A 12928-nucleotide genomic window follows, 5' to 3' on the forward strand; every position below is an offset into this window, starting at 1 on the left:
CTTACTCAGCGTTACCCACTGCTTTCTCCAGTTATTTTATCCTTTGTGGTCCAGCTCATGCCTTCGACTGATTTCCTTCACTTCCAGCATACTTTCTACTAGGAAAAAATTGCAGGTGACTTTGCTTTGTATTTTTTAAGTAGCTTAACATTCATGGATTCTGCAGACTAAATTCATTACTTTGAGAAGGATTTCCTAAATGTACAATTCTATGTTCTAAAGTAACACTTTTCTTACCTGGAAATTTCTGACTCCAAAGTCTTATCTAAATGAAATGTAGTAGAGAGTCCAGAAAAATGCACTTTTGGTTTGCCAGAAAAGATCCCCAAATCCATACCTGGAAGTTTATGTTTTCTTCTTACAGCCTCCTCTCCACAAATAAGTGTTAACAGAGATATGTGAGGGGGTGGACAGTTAGCTCAGTTGGTTAGACTGTGGTGCTGATAACACCAAGGCTGCCAGTTCGATCCCCACATGAAACTGCGCATTCCTTAAAAAAAAAAAAAGGAGATATGTGATAAATGTCCATGATGCACTGTGGCAAGAAGTTACCCTCCTTTCTTGTTTCTGGGGATCCCACTTATTATCCCACTGAGTGTGAAGAAGAAGTTTTCCCCCCAGCTGACAGGATGGATCATTCAGCTCACTCAGCGTAATGTAGGGTGAAGTCAGTCCCCCATGTCAAACCACTCCATCAGTAGAAAACATGGGGGACACTTGAAGGAACAGACTAGGACATTCTAACCAGAAAGAACAAAGATATGTCTGAATGTTTTTAAAGTTTACATGTGAGACGCCCTGCGAGGGCTATAGTTGACAATTTAAAAAAGCATTTCTAACTCTTAAACTTTCTATTGTTCTCTTCCACTTTCATTTCTTTCCACTGTCTACCTTCCACTGTGTCTATATCTTTTCCCTCTACCTACCTGGGGAGGAAAGGAGGGTGAGTTTTGTATATCATTCTATCTAATTAATTTATTCTTTAAGGACTAGAGAGAAATTTCTGGAAATAATGAAAAAAATAGAGCAAAATGCATGAAAGTGTCTCAAGCATGGCTGCTAAAGCATTACTCTTTATAATGGTGACTGTGTAATGCACATATTTAAGTTTAGCATCTATTTTTTATGTTGTAGTGTTGGTACCTGAATTAATCAAGATTAATGAGCTGGTCTTGCAGATAATGAGCAGTGTCTAAATGACTGTCTTTTAGGTTCTCAGTGAATGCCTGTTGAATTGAATTCAGTTCCAATGCTAATCTGTCCTATTAAATTAATGACATAAATCCTGAGAAAGGCAACTTGTACATGTGGCTCAGAATTACGGCAGCTGTGAGGAGACAGGGAGGCCTTTGGTAGACTCCTTAAAGGCAATAAATTGGGCATTTTCCTCATGTTTCCAGTAGGCTTTTGCACTCTGACAGATCTGGCTTGAAACTTGCGACTACCAGTTATTGGTTGTTGCGGCATAATTTCTTTAAGTCTTAATTTTGTTATCTATAAAATGGCAATAATGATTGGATCCCTCTTAGATTTTCATGAGAGAGGCCCCATTCTGCCCTTTTTTGACTATGCCCCTTCTCAAGGTATGAAGAGTTAGCAGGACCAAGGAGAGGTTCCCATCCAGAGGGTGCAGTGTCCTCCCTCCCCCCTCCCACCAAACCCCCCTCGCCTACACACCAGCTCTGAGTATCTAGGGCTCTGAGCCTGCCCAAGATAGCCAAGGAGGGGCTGCTTGAGAAGGGGCAGGGGTGTGGATGGAGCTTGTATGTTCCACTGGTCACCTACAGTGTACATTTGAGGTATCTCATGCAGTTCATGGGGAGGTAAGGAAAGAGGGGTGCATCTGGGATGGGTGCCTTAAAATACCCATGGATATATCCTGGGGTAGCCACACTCCTCTGCAAAACTCCAAGCAATGAGAGGATATGAAATTTGAACCTGAAATTCTAGGCAGTTATGAAGCACATTTTAAAAACAAAGGGGATAAAATGTTTTATTTAGCAGGATGTCAGCTTTATTCACTATTATTTTTAAAGATTATTTGTTATTTGAGATAATTACAGGTTCACATATGGTGTACACTTTGCCTAGTTTCCCCCAAAAGTAACATTTTTTTTGGCAAAAATATTGCATAATATCACAACCAAAATATTGACATTTACACAGTCAAGAGATCATGTTCTGATTTCCCCAGTTTTACTTGTACTCATTGGTATGCATGTGTGTGTTAATGTCTACACATTTTATCTCTGTAGTTCATGTATTTGCTACCACAGTCAAGACACTAAACGTTTCTAACACCACAAGGATTACTTGTGAATTTATTTTTAAATGCATAGACATATAGAATATCCCAGCAAACTAGGTGGAGCAGTATTAAAATTAAATATTTGGCTTAGGTTAAATTAAGAGTAAAATAATACATGAGAATGGAGGACATTTCTGGAAGGGGAAACCCTTTCTGAAACAAAATGCTAGATTAACCCAATGATTCCATTGGGAAAGGTTTTTCTCCCACTTGCATTTAGAGATGGGGATTGTGGGAGGATTGTATTGAAACTGCTGCCTCTGATTCCCAGGACTGGCTGTTTCCTTGTCTTTTATTGCTCAGTACTCCACATCTACATATTTACTTAACACTCTTTTGTTCTTTGTTACACAATACTTTTCATCTATGTACATGGGAAAGCTGATGTGAGGTAAACCTCAGATTTTAGCAAATCTCTTGGGCTTCCTAGGAGCTCTGGTTTCCATAGAGTTTGTAGGAGGGTTGAGGAGCATCCTATTAGGACCTATAAACCTCTCAGGCTGGCACTACCCTGGGTATAGACTTTTAGGGGAACTAGGCTAACTCCTGTTCTACTGGGACAGTAAACAAGGCAGAAAGGAATTTGATTACCTGCTAATAGTGACAGTAACCCTTGAAGGGTGTGAAAAGGAGAAAGCACTATGAGAGCAGGAGATAAAATGTAAGATCCTCATGGAACATCAGCAAAAGAGAAAAAATGTAGGGAGGTTGTCGTCAAGGTTTAGTGTTGGAACAGTCCCACCTCTGAACTCCCTGCAGCTTATGGCGATGTTCTGTGGTCCACCCTGGAATCCCATTGATGGTTGACAGGAGCCTCTGTTCTGCCTCCTTCCGCCAGAGCCAACTTGGTGGCTAGCTAAGCAACCGGCTTATTCTTCAAGCTCTTCTTTGCCGGTCTTTTGGCTTCTAAGTCTCTGTTTTCAGCAGTTGTTTGACTCCTACAGAGGCCAAGACCTAATCTGGGGATGAAGCCAGGACCTAGGGCAGCCAAAAGGCAAATATTGGCTGTGAAGCTAAACAGAGTACGTACATAGGAACTCAGGGATGTTAGCGATGTTATGGAGGCAGACTTTTTGTTTATTTTAGGGCCCATATTTTGGGTCCATAGGTTAGACAAATGACTGGAATCCTAAAATGAATGCAACTGTGAATGTATGTTGTAAGTAGTTGCTAAGAACATCAATTTGGGCAGCAGGAAGGAGTGGGAGAAAACAGAGGGTAATTCTATTTGCAACTTGAGTGTTGTGAAAGTGTATTGAAAGGGACATTTAACTTATTTCAGTCTTACACATCTTTTTTGTTGCTTTAATTATTTTTAAATACAGAGTATTAATACATAAATAAAACAATTACTTTACAATACAGAGAAAATCATTATTACTACAATTAATATTTTGGTTTATTCTATTTTATTTTTGTAACAATTTAAAAGTAGCATATGATAATTATAGAAAATACAGAAAAATAAAAAAATAGGAAAATTAAACTTATCCATAATTCTACTACCTATAACACCATTATTAACATGTTGGTGTGTATCCTCCTAAAATGTGTGTGTGTGTGTGTATGTGTGTGTGTGTGTGTGTGTGTGTGTGCCATTTGTTAAAACATATTGAAAAATATACTTTAACAAGAAAACTGAGTTATACAGTAGGTAGCCTATTTTATAATCTGCCTTTTCTACCTAATGAAGTATCTTGAACATTTTCCCATTTTCTTATAAAACATGAATTTTCATGACTAAATAGTATTCCATCACACAGGTGTGCCATAATTGACTTCACAGTTTTCTTATTTTGGATATTTAAGTAATTCCCAATTTGTCATTATAGAATAGACAGTGGCAAGAATTCTGCACTTCTCCATTTGGTGTCAGAGGGACTTGCTAAAAATGATTCTTCATTCTGTTTCTTGCTTCCATCCCCTGCAATTTCTGCAAACTTGCTCTGTCAACCATCTCCCCCTTTTCCGTTAAGAGCATGGATATTATTATAACATGGTACAGCTAAGACTGTACCTGCAGCAAAGCAGATAGACCTGGATTCGAATCTTAAACCTGCTATTTTCCAGCTCTCAAAGACTCAGCTATCTTGTATGTAAAATAGGGTTGTTGTAAAGATTATATAAGACAGTGTATCTCAATGTATGTAGCTATTTAGCTGATAATACTGTTATCATTTATGCGCTCTTCTCTGAGACATATTCATGTGGCAGTCATTGTGTTAGGTGCTGAAGACCCAAAGGTAGGAAAAACAAGCACAGCTCTGGTCTTGTGGTTTTTATAGTCCAGCATTATAGAAAATCAAGTAATCATGTTTTTAAAAATTCAAAATTGCTGTTATGCTAAGTGCCAGGAAGGAGAGAGACAGATCTGTTGCAATAAGACCTATCATAGGGGATTTGATGAAACCACAGAGGGGCTCTTGTGTTCTCACAGAAGATATTGATCTTTTTCCTATCATTCTGGACAAGAAGAGAGTGCTGCAAGAGATTGCCCCAGAAAACACTATTTGCTCTAACATTTCTTTTTCTTTTTACTTTTTATCTTGTCTCCCAAAAGAACAAAAACTCTATGAATGTGACTTTGCAATGAAACAGTGCAGACTGGGACAGCAGGAAATGTCTTTAACTCTTTTCTGCCCACGGTGCCTTTTGCACATGCCTCCAGGATGGGCTGTTTTAATCTTCCTCTTTGCCCAAACGTCTGTTGTCTCCCATCTTCTTTACTCTGCCACACTGGCAGAGTTTGATTGGAACTACATAAATTTATGGATCAATTTGAGAAAATTAATTTCTTTAACTATTATCTTCCTATGTATAACCATGATATATTTATCCATTATTTATCTTCTTTAATACTTTCAAAAAGTTTTATAATTTTCTCCATAAAATTATCACACATGTTATTCTATTCATTCCTCTATTTACTTATTTTTTTACAGGGCTTACTTTTCAAAACAGCAAATTTATTGGCATACTTGTATCATTCTTGATTTTAAAGAAATGTGCGTTTGTTTGTTTTTTTTTTCCATTATTAGTTGGGATGTTTACCATAGATTTTTGTAGATATGTAGTTATCAGGTTAAGTAAATTCCCTTCTAGACTTAATGTTTACTATAAATAGATGTTAAATTTTATTGAATGCTTTAATTCATCCTTTAAGATAGCTATATGTTTTTCTTCAAAATTAATGTGGAAAATTACACTAATTGGTTGCCTAATATTAAACCATCCTAACGTCTCTAATAGGCATTCAAACTGATTATAATGAACTATGTTTTTATATATTAAAATTTGTCTTGGCATTTTATTTAGGATATGTGCATTATTTTGTGAGAGGGATTACCTATAATTTTTCATTCTCATACTGTTCTTGTCTGATCATAAAATAATTTAGTGAAGATTTGCTCCTTTTTTGTTCTCTAGAAAAGTTTGTAAAAAACATTTGCACATTAGTATAAATTACTAGTGTAATGGTTAGAATTTTAACTATTTTTAATTAAATTTTTTTATTATTAGTTTCACGTGTACAAAAGAACATAGTGATTAGACATTTACACGCCTCACAAAGTGATAACCACGAGTCTACTACCCATCTGACATCATACATAATTATTACAATACCATTGACTATATTCCCTATGCTGTACTTTATATCCTGTGGCTACTTATATTTTAAAAATTATAGTTGACATTCAGTATTATTTTATTTTAGTTTGAGGTATACAGCATAGCGGTTAGGCATTTATATAATTTATGAAGAGATTCCTTTGATAAATCTAGTACTCTTCTGACATTATACATAGGTAGTTTTTACAATATTATTGACTCTATTCCCCATAGTGTACTTCACATTCCCATAACTATTTTGTAACTACCAATTTGTACTTCCTAATCCCTTCACCTTTCTCACCCAGGACCCCTCTCCCATCTAACAACCATCAGTTTGTTCTCTGTATCTATGAGTCTTTTTTCTGTTTTGTTTGTTCATTTATTCTGTTCTTTAGATTCTACATATAAGTTAGATTACAAGGTATCTGTCTTCATTAGTTTGACTTATTTCATCCATGTTGTTGCAAATGGTAAGATTTTAGTCCTTTTTACGGCAAAGTAATACTCCATTGTATACGTATACATAATTTCTTTTTCTAATCGTCTATTGATGTGCATTTCAGTTGTTTCCATATTTTGGCTATTGTAAATAGTGCTGCAGTAAATATAGGGGTGCATATATCTTTTCGAATTAGTGTTCTATATTTCTTTGGATAAATACATAGGAGTGGAATTTCCGGGTCATAAGGTAGTTTTATTTTTAATTTTTTGAGGAGCCTCCATACTATTTTCCATAGTGACTACACAAATTTGCAATCCCATTAATAGTGCACAAGGGTTCCCTTTTCTCCACATTTTTGCCAAAACTTGTTTGTTGATTTATTGATGATGGCCTTTCTGACAGATATGCATTTATTTTCATTTATCTAATTATTAGTGATGTTGAGCGTCTTTACATATGTCTACTGGCCATCTGTATGTCCTCTTTGGAGCAATGGCTATTCAGGTCCTCTGCCCATTTTTTAATTGGATTGTTTGGTTTTTGTTGTGTTAAGTTATATGAGTTCTTTATATATTTTGAATATTAAGCTTCTATCAGATGTATCATTGGCAAATATCTTCTCCCATTCAGTAGGATGTCTTTTTGTTTTGTTGATGGTTTTCTTTGCTGTGCAAAAACTTTTAGTTTGATGTAGTCCCATTTGTTTATATTTTCCTTTGTTTCCCTTGCCCTAGGAGATATATCAATAAAAATATTACTAAAGGTAATGTCTGAGAGTTTACTTCCTATATTTTCTTCTAGGAGTTTTATGGTTTCAGGCCTTCATTTAAGTCTTTAATCCATTTTGAGTTTATTCTTGTATATGGAAGAAGAAGGTGGTCTGGTTTCTTTTTGTTCCTTTCTTTTTATTCTCCCTTCCTTCCTTCCTTCCTTCCTTCCTTCCTTCCTTCCTTCCTTCCTTCCTTCCTTCCTTCCTCTTTCTTTCTCTCTCTCTTTATTTTTCTTTTTTTGCATGTATCTGTCCAGTTCCCAGTACCATTTATTGAATAGACTGTGTTTACCCCAGTTTATAGTCTTGCTTCCTTTGTCATTGATTAAATGATCATATAGGTATGGATTTATTTCTGGGCTCTCTATTTTGTTCCATTGATCGATGTGACTGCTTTTATGCCAATTACATGCCGTTTTGATTGCTATGGCCTTGTAGTATAGTTTGATATCAGGTAGCATGACACCTCCAGCCTTGTTCAGGATTGCCATGGCTATTTGGAGTCTTTTACTGTTCTATATAAATTTTAGGATTATTTGTTCTAGTTCTGTGAAAATTGCCATTAGTATTTTGATAGGAATTGCATTGAATCTATATATTGCTATATATTGGTAGTATGAACATTTTAACTATATTAATTCTTTCTATCCAGGAGTATGGTATGTATTATTTATTTGTATCTTCTTTAATTTCTTTTTTCAATGTCTTACAATTTTCTGAGTACAGACCTCTTATTTTTTTGGTTAAATTCATTCCTAGGTATTGTATTATTGTATTGTACTGTACTGTATTTTATTTTTGATACAATTTTAAATGGGATTGTATTCTTAATTTCTCTTTCTGATAATTTGTTGTTGGTGTTAAAAATACAGCTGATTTCTGAATATTAATTTTGTATACTGCTACTTTACCAAGTTCATTTATCAGTTCTAATAGTTTTTTGGTAGATTCTTTGGGGTTCTCCATATACAGTATCATGTCATCTACAAATAATGTCAGTTTTACTTCTTCCTTTCCAATTTGGATGGCTTTTATTTCTTTTTTCTTGTCTGATTGATGTGGCTAGGACTTCCAGTTCTATGTTGAATTGAAGTGGTGAAAGTGGATATCCTTATCTTATTCCTGATCTTAAGGAGAATGTTTTTAGCTTTTCCCCATTGTGTATGGCCCTAGTTATGGGTTTGTCATATATGGACTTCATTATGTTGAGATATGTTCCCTCGATTCCCACTTTGTTGAGAGTTTTATTTTTTTTTATCATAAATAGATACTGGATTTTGTCAAATGCTTTTCTGCATCTCTTGATATAACCATATGATTTTTATTTTTCAGTTTGTTTATGTTGTGTATCACAATTAATTTACAGCTATTGAACCAAACTTGCATGCCAGGAATGAATCCCACTTGACTGTGGTGTGTGATCTTTTTAATGTATTACTGAATTCAGTTTGCTAATATTTTGTTAATGACTTTTGCATCTATGTTCATTTGGGTTATTGGCCTATAGTTTTCTTTCTTTATGTTTTTGTAATGCTTTTGTTTGGTTTTGGAATCAGGATAATGGTGGACTCATAAAATGAGGTTGGGGCCTTTCCTCCTCTTGAATTTTTTGGAATAGTTTGAGAAGAATAAGTTGTAGTTCTTTTTGAATGTCTGGTAAAATTCACTTATGAAGCCATCTGGCCTAGGACTTTTGTTTGTTGGGAGCTTGTTGATTACTGATTCAGTTTCATTGGTAGTAATCGGTCTGTTCGGATTTTCTGTTTCTTCTTCATTCAACCTAAGAAGATTGTATGCTTCTAGGAATTTATCCATTTCTTCCTGGTAGTCCAATTTATTGGTGTATAATTGCTTGTAGTATTTTATTGAATTTTTTTTTTTTTTTTTTTTTTTTTTTTTTTTTTTTTGTATTTCTGTGGAGTTTGTTGTTGTCACTTCTCTTTCATTTCTGAATTTATTTATTTGGGTCTTCTTTCTGTGTTTCATTATAAGTCTGGCTAAAGGTTGTCAATTTTATTGATCTTTTCAAAGAAACAGCTCTTGGTTTAATTGCCCTTTTGTATTGGTTTTTCATCCTCTATTTCATTTATTTCTCCTCTGATCTTTATTTCCTTCCTTGTACTCATTTTGGGCTTTGTTTGCTATTGCTTTTCCAGTTCCTTTGGTGTAAAGTTAGACTGTTTGAGATTCTTCTTGTCGCTTGAGTAGGCCTTAATTACTGAATTTCCTTCTCAGTACTGCTTTTGCTGTGTCTGATAGATTTGGGGTCATTGTGTTTTCATTTTCATTTGTCTCAAGGTATCTTTTGATTTCTTCCTTGATCTCATTGTTGAACCATTTATTATTTAGTGGCATGTTATTTAGCTTCCATGTGTTTTCAGATTTTTTTTTTTCTTATAATTGATTTCTAGTTTCATACCATTGTGGTCAGAGAAGATGCTTGGTATGATTACAGTGTTCTTAAGTCTATTGAGACTTGTTTTATGGCCTAACATGTGGTCTATCTTGGAAAATGTTCCATGTGCACTTGAAAAGAATGTATATTCTGCTGCTTTGGGGTGAAATGTTCTAAAAATATCAATTAAATCTATCTGGTCTAGTGTGTCATTTAAGGTTGTTGTTTCCTTGTTGATTTTCTGTCTGGGAGATTTGTCCGTTGGTGTCAATGGGATGTTAAAAGTCCCCTGCTATGATTGTGTTACTGTCAATCTCTGCCTTTGTGTCAGTCAATATTTGTTTTAGATAGTTAGGTGCTCCTATGGTAGGTGCATTGATGTTAATTAGGGTGTAGAATTTTAACTACTTTTGGTTTCAGATATGTATAGTTTTTAATTTCTTATTAAGTTACATTTGATAAGTAATTTTACAGGAAAATATAAATTTGTTCAAGTTTTCAAATTCATTGGCATAGTAATTCAAAATATTTTCTTATTATCTTCAAAATATGATTATATCTCTGCTATGATCTGTTTTGATTCTAATTATTTTATATTTGTGCTTCTCTCTTTTTCCATGATTTAAAAAATATCTATGTAGGCATGTGTTTATGTGTTTATGTATATTTTTGTTGTGTATGTGGGGTGTGTGTGTGTATGTGTGTGTGTGTGTGTGTGTGTGTGTGTGTGTGTGTGTGTTTGTGCGTTCTTCCACTGTGAGAAAACTGGCTCCCCAAAACATCACTTATTTGTTCAGTTCTATAACATATCTAAAGTAATTTTAGAACTTCTTCACTATTCTATCTAGTGACATTTTTTATTACTAAGAATGCTTATTCTTAAAGCTGATTTTATCTTATAAAATGTAGCTTAACTACGTTTCATCCTTTTTCTCACCATTTCAGTGTCTTTGTTTTAGCATTGACGCCTATAAACAGCATATAAATTTTAGTACCTACAATGACAATCTCTGTTTTATAAACTGCTATTTTAGTTCACTTACATTTATTATGATTGCTGTGGGTATATGGGCTTATTTCTAACATCTTAAATGATGCTTTCCATTTGTTCCTTTCTTATCCTCTGCTTCCTTCGCCCCCCCACCCCATATTGCCTCATTGGATTTATTTATTTATTTTACTTTCTTTGTTTGAAAATTTTATATATTACTTTTAAGATGTTGCCAGTCTAATTTTGCTATATATATATGTCTTTTAATTAATAACTCTATATGAGAACTTTAGAAAAGTTAAAACTTGAGAATCACTGGCCTCTCATTTTATAGGTTATTGCTAACACGATTATTATTTGTGTCCTATCTTTTACTGTCCTCTTCCATTCATTAAGACTCATATCTCTAGGTTTATGGAAACTGCAAATACTTCCAGTAATTTGTTACTTGCAACCAAATGAACTTTAAGAGGATGAAAGAGCAGCGTCTCCAACTTCACAATTGGGTATCCTTGATAGGACCCCTCTTTTCAACACTATATAAAAAATAGCAGTTGATATTTCTATCTTTGTTGTTAAGCATAGATAATTGTTTCTATGTGAAATTATACTCAGAGGAAGAAGAATGCATAATCTGTCATTCAGGTATGCAGAAATAGCTTGAGGATAGCTACTATATACCTAAAGTTCAGAGAAGCATCTCATTAGAATTTCAAATCTACCATGGAGCGATAATGAGCTAAACTAAGTAATTTATAGAGAGCTTGCTATGAAGGAGGTTATTAAAAATATTCTCTTAAAAGTTATAAGCTAAGATCTAGTTCTAGCCAAGTGAAACTAGAGAGCCACATAGAGAGCATAGAAAAAAGAGGAGGCTTTCAAGATTGGAGCATCCGTAAGCCAAGGTATCAGGCATAGGAGGTGGACCCTGAGGACAGGGTTCAAAATGGTGGTGAGCAGCTAGTGGTTAACGCAAACTCCTTTTACCTTGATGTCCAGGTCTTATAGTGTTTGTAATTCTTCAATTAGCATTATGGATCCCATTTTGGCTCTGAATCAAGGCATTGAGGATGTGTCAGTGTGAGCCCTCAAGGATGGGAGGACAAAGAAGACCAGATGTGAGTGGGAAAGATACATAATTACTAATCTATGAGCCGAGCAGAGTAGAGGGTATAGTCTGGCTCAAAGAAACATCATTCTAGGTGCCAGGATTTCAGTGTAGTAACCATAAGTGCCAGGGAGGGTCAGTCCAGGCTCAAAGTTGTCAGAAGTGAGCAAGAAGTGAAAGTTCAGGAGCTCAGGTGTTTGCAAAACTAAGTACAGAGGTTATCATAAACAGCAATGATTTGCTTTTATTTGTCTTTTTCTGACCATGTACTGTGTGCCAAGCAGTTAAACATACATCATTTTTAATGTGTTCTATAATCTTAGAAAACTGGGATATTTTTAATCACTATTTTACATGAGGAAACTGGGATTAAAAGCTGTTAAGACATGCCCATTTTATGTCTATCAATCAGTGGAGCTAGGATTTAAATACCAATTTATTTTATTCCAGTCTGTGCCTTTTCCACTACATCCTGCCATATCTCAATAAAATGAACTTCTGTTTCTTTCAATTGGGTCTTGACAGCTACAGCCACAGGTTAGGCTGAAAAGTACACATTTTTTCCTTCTTTAAAATATATTTTGAGTGGATTTTCTTATTCTCTACTCATGTCATCTTCTTTCTCAAGACATTTTTATTAAGCATAAATCTGATGGCAACTAATAGACATTTAAGGCATCAGGTCAAAAAATAAGATCGCTGAGAAACAATATGTGGAAAGATTACCTATTTTATGCAATTAAAAAAAAAGTTTATACTACATGTGATAAATGGGTACTTCCTGCAAAATGCCCTAGGAATAAAAAGTTTGTGATTTTAGTTTGGGAAAAATGTGTTTTCTTAACAAGATCTCTAGTCTGTGTTAATGGAAATAAACACCGGAAGATTGTCAGGGATCTTAGGTGGATTTGCACTACTTGCCAGAGATAGTAAATAAATTGTCACTGAAACTGATTAATTTTCCAGATCCAAAATTTGCATCTCCTTTCTTCAGGGATATTGTTGCCATGGTGATGTTATGATATCAAGCTTTGCACAGAGAATTGCTGCTTCTTACCTGTAGACTTTGGCATGAGCTGGGTTGGAAGAAATTCTGGACCATTTGGAGAAGATTTTCATATATGTTAACACCAAGGTAAAAGTGGAATTGTCCATTAAGAGGTTGACTCTATGACTGTCTTAATACCGCTTTCTATTGTGTTGTCCATTGTTATATTCTGAATATGTGAGAACACAAAACTATATATTTGTATTTGCATAAATTTAAGCTTTCAGTAAAGTGTTTTTCTTTCACACTCTGGAA

The 12928-nt window shown here is 34.7% G+C and overlaps 1 long non-coding RNA gene across 2 annotated transcripts in view; it reads right to left on the reverse strand.

Annotated features, from left to right (window-relative positions):
* Window positions 1-2033: 2033 nt before the first annotated feature.
* Window positions 2034-12928, reverse strand: part of LOC109455492 (uncharacterized) — a 108270-nt gene continuing 97375 nt past the window's right edge. For both annotated transcript variants that reach the window (XR_012494750.2, XR_012494749.2), the window contains exon 4: window positions 2034-3286. This is a non-coding gene — a long non-coding RNA (uncharacterized LOC109455492). The remainder of the gene's footprint in view (window positions 3287-12928) is intronic.

The sequence above is a fragment of the Rhinolophus sinicus genome, chromosome 3, assembly GCF_057876585.1.
Source record: "Rhinolophus sinicus isolate RSI-liver-muscle chromosome 3, RSI-T2T, whole genome shotgun sequence".
Classification (NCBI taxonomy): domain Eukaryota; kingdom Metazoa; phylum Chordata; class Mammalia; order Chiroptera; family Rhinolophidae; genus Rhinolophus; species Rhinolophus sinicus.